The sequence below is a fragment of the Capsicum annuum genome, chromosome 11, assembly GCF_002878395.1.
Source record: "Capsicum annuum cultivar UCD-10X-F1 chromosome 11, UCD10Xv1.1, whole genome shotgun sequence".
Lineage (NCBI taxonomy): Eukaryota > Viridiplantae > Streptophyta > Magnoliopsida > Solanales > Solanaceae > Capsicum > Capsicum annuum.
Window position 1 is genome coordinate 5,024,841 of NC_061121.1, and position 4,534 is coordinate 5,029,374.

General features: G+C 30.5%; 1 long non-coding RNA gene across 1 annotated transcript; it reads right to left on the reverse strand.

Moving 5' to 3' along the window:
* Positions 1-284: 284 nt before the first annotated feature.
* Positions 285-2,477, reverse strand: LOC124888612. The gene is made up of 2 exons (XR_007047083.1): positions 2,341-2,477; positions 285-825 (listed from the first exon to the last, which is right to left on the reverse strand). It is a non-coding gene; the product is annotated as an uncharacterized LOC124888612 (long non-coding RNA).
* Positions 2,478-4,534: the final 2,057 nt, after the last annotated feature.

The window sequence follows — 4,534 nt, forward strand, 5'->3', positions numbered from 1 at the left end:
TTGGTAAACAAAATTCTCCTACTATATCAAGTAATATGCGACTTATTTTGTATATAAAGTTTTTTCCTTGTATAAATTTGCATATTTAGCTATTGAAATAGGCCTTTATTAATCAAATTTATGACTAGAGGGGTATGATTTTTCAATAGATTGAAGTCATACAAAGACAAAATTTGCAGGGTATCATGATACAAAAATATAAACTTATACCTTATGACCTTTTTAAAAAAATTACGAGGAACATAAATTAAACAACTCGAACTATACATCCAATTATGAATACATTTTTCGAAATAGCATATATACTTAATCCATATGTATTAATAATATTTCATACACATTGATGCAAAGTATCGAGTAGAGTAGTACATCATGCAGAATATCAATAGTAATAGTACAATTATAAATTAATCATAAAAAAGATACAATTCAGTGCACAGAGAGCATCCTGCATTCGCAGGTCTGGAGACAGACCACACCTTAAAGCGTGTGATGAGACAATATATCTGAATACAAACATCAGTTGTTACTTTTACTGCCTCAAACCGATAACATATAGAGCACGACCATAATTTTATTCCCACACATAGTGTATATAGTGCAATTCATATAAAAAACAAGAGCATAGTTTATTTTTATTTTAACACTCCTCCCTTTGCTTCTATGGTTTCATTTTATGACAATTGGTAAAACTCTTGCAGGGTTTTTCAACATGTGGTGGCTTTTTGGTGGCTATACATTTGCCAATTATATTTTTCTTGCATATTGGTTTTTTATGTAATGGATCATAGGGTATACTTCCTTGAGGGACTTTTCCATCTTCTCCTGCAAAGTTTAATTCCAAAAGAAAATAAAAAGTTAGCATAAATATTTTTTCTCAAAAAAGCAAATGGATTAGGATATATATATATATATGTACTTGGAAAATAGCAAGTTTTTGGAGTGACAAAAAATTTTCACTAATATTTTGTCAAACTTCAACGTATAGCCCAAACAGTGTTTCGAAATTCCTTTTTTTTTTTTTTTTCACAAAAGAAGGAAAAAGATCATGGTCAAACGGATCCTTAAACTCATTCAAATAAAGATACTAATTCAAATAAAAATCAATCTTTTTCTTTTTCTCTTTTCGATGTTTTGTTAAAACCCCATTAACTAGGTTGTGTGCGCTTACTAGGAGTGGTATAATTTAAAAACTCATTCAGATAAAGATATTCAAATAAAAATTAATCTTTTTCTTTTTCTCTTTTCGAAGTTTTGTTAAAATCCAGTCAATTAGGCTGTGTGTGCTTACTAGGAGTGGTATAATTAAAAATGAGGTTATCCGATAAAATGTGAGAGTGGGTTTGGTGGAAGATAAAATACGAAATATGAGGTTGAGATGGTTTAAGCATGTGTTGAGGAGGTGTCCGAATGCCCCAGTATAGAGGTGTGAGAGATTGACTATGGATAGATTCAGATGAGAGATAGACCGAAAAATATTGAAGGGAGGTGATTAGAAACGACATGAAGTAGTTATAGCTTATCGAATACATGATCAATCTAGATAGGAAGGTGTGAAGGACACACATTAAGATAGATGAGTAGTAGATATGAGCGTGTCTCTACTGGTAGGTTGGTGTGCTTTGTCCCGTTATCCGAGCTAGTTGTCGTAGTGCTTTGCTTGTAATGTCTGGGTCTTGAAGTTTTGGTGATGTATGTTGTTTCAGATAGATCGAGTGTAGACTACTTTGTGGTAGGGGTGTCTTTGTTGATATCTATTGTTTGTTTCCATCTATTGTTTCTTATTGACATATCATGTACTTATCTAGAATTCTTTTGTCTTGAGGGGTGTCTTTTGGGATCAGGGACGGACCTATGATCATTATTTTGGTGTTTCGACAATCATTAAATTTGAGGCAGCTTAAATATAATTATATAAAAAATGCATAAAAATTGATATGACTTATGAAAGCACCCTTTAAATCATGAAGATAGCTGAGTGCTTTAATTTTAAAGAAAAATCTTAAAGCATTAGGCATTAATACACGTGTTTAACCTCCCGAACACCCACGACTCCTAAATTTTGAGTTCGCTACTGTTTGAAAAAGTCTCTGCACCTCACCTCTAAGGTATTGATAAGAAAAATCTTTTGATTGATCAAACTTGTCCTAAAACAATAATTACTTCGTCATTTTTAATTAAAAATCTCGAATTTAAACTTTATGTATTGAAGTTACCTTTGTTAGAAAGGGCTTTAACTTTAATATAAAATTTTTCAGCGCAAATTCAAATTTAGTCAGACCTATAATACCGAATAACTTAATTATGAAAGACAAAAAATAAAAGGAGGAATTATTATACCTGACAATCTCCTGGAGTTTGCTGAGGATAGACAGAAAATTAAGACAAAAAAGGCTATGAAAAATAAAGAGAATGTTTTGTGATTCATGGCTAAAAGGGCTATGAAGGAAAAATAATTCTCTACAAGATATTTGAAGAGGTGCTTAATTAATCAATAAGTTTATATGATGAGACTTTATATAATATTCCTCAAGGGAAGAATGGTTAGGAATTCAAATTGGGTGGACCCTTTAGTGTTGAAAATTCTCAAGGGAACAATTATTAGGAATTTAAAATACTCAGTTTGTTTTTATTTATCACGTTATATTTTTTAGAGAGTCAAATGGTATGAAATTTATTAATATTTTAAGATGTATTTTTTATCATATTATAAAATGAATGTAATTTATAATATTTTTCATATAATTAAGTTCAAAATTTTAAATTATATTTAAAATTTTAAATATGAAATTAATTTACTTTAATTTAATTTTGAAATTTAATTAAATTGACTTTAATAAAGTAAAATATGATAAATAAAAATGAATGAAAGGGTTATCATTGAAAAAATTTCTTACTTTATCTTTTTCTCTTTTGGGGGCTTGACTAGGATTCTTTGACTAAACTTTTTTTTTGGGGGTGGGGGGTGGGGGGGGGGGGGGGGGGGGGGGGGGGTTTGGTTAGTCAACAAAACTTTTTTTGTTGTTTTTTTATTTGATATTCGTATTTGTATAGCGTTGTATAGGGTCTCATTTGGGGAGAACCACTTTCTACCAAGGACTTTTTATATTCAGAGCTCGAATTCGAGATCTCTGATTAAGGGAGGAACAGCCCCGGCCATTCGTTGTACCACATTCTCTGACGGTTATAATGTGAGAACTGACAAGGGTAAAATTATTTAACGGTGCAGTGGTAAGTATATCGCTCTATCTTAATTAATGGCTTTGAATTTGAGTTTTAATTTGAAAATAAAATTATTTTAAATTAATAGAATTTGATTTACTTTTATTCTCAGCGAGAATTCAGATTCATCGGACTTTAATGTAGCCGTATCGGACGCCCAGTAGAAAAAAAGATTTATTCCCTAAATATATTTTTATTCATAAATGTTTGACATATGGGACTAAAATAAAGATATACTTAGGCTGCATTTGTTTTTTTTTAAGATTCAGAGGTCTGAATCTGAATGCACATCTGAATGATTAAGATGTTGTCTCTAGATCTGAAAACTGAATGATTAAGACTGTTTGTTTTTCAACATCTGAATGTGTAAAAAAAATTTATTTGTGTATATGATAAAATAAAAAATACAATTCAAATAAAAAACTAATTATATTTCAGAAAAGCATGTAATTTAATACAACAAAATTATTATTTGATTAAATTTATTTTTTTTATGTTTGTTAGTGATAGTGGAGATGGTTTATAATGGTGGTTATAGTGACAATGATTGATGATAGTGATTAGTAATGTTGGTGGTGATAGTTGTGATGGTTGGTATTGTAGTGACTGTTATGATAGTGACGGTTTATAATGGTGGTGGCTGTGATATGATGTTACTTGATGTTAGTAGTTGGAGGTGTTGATTGTGATGACTGAAAATTTAATGCATGATGGTTTGACAATGTGTTGGTATGTTGTTAGTTGTGATGGTAGGATGGTTGTTAGTAGAGATAAATTGTAGCAAAGGTAGTATTTAAAGTGATGGAAGAGGTGGTGTTACTAGTGACAATAGTGGCGGTGGCAAAAGAATCCACCCAACTTTTTGATCCATTAAAAATTAGTTTGATCTATGCTTTTAAAATTTGAGATTATTCGTATATTGCCCCATATCAATAGTTTTTTTTTTTCCTTTTCTGGCTTTCATGTGTGACTCTATTCACAATACGAATCAATAATATGATCATCTCCCTTTGAACTAAGTTTTACTTGATTAATTACTGTTAATGAGTTAATTTTGAGATTATTTGTGTATCGCCTCATATCATCCAAGTATTTATAGTTACCAAGCTCATCGACTTTTTTTTTGTTGTATGCAGCTTAAAATTGTATCCATAGACAAGCAAAGACAATAAGACAATACGTCTCATGCCGTCACTCTATCATCCTCATACCCATCCTGCAAAAATTTTAGTACAGTGATGTTGATATCAATTATTGTTCTAATTAATTACCATAAAATACTTTTAATATTGTATGATATCATTAGCTTTGA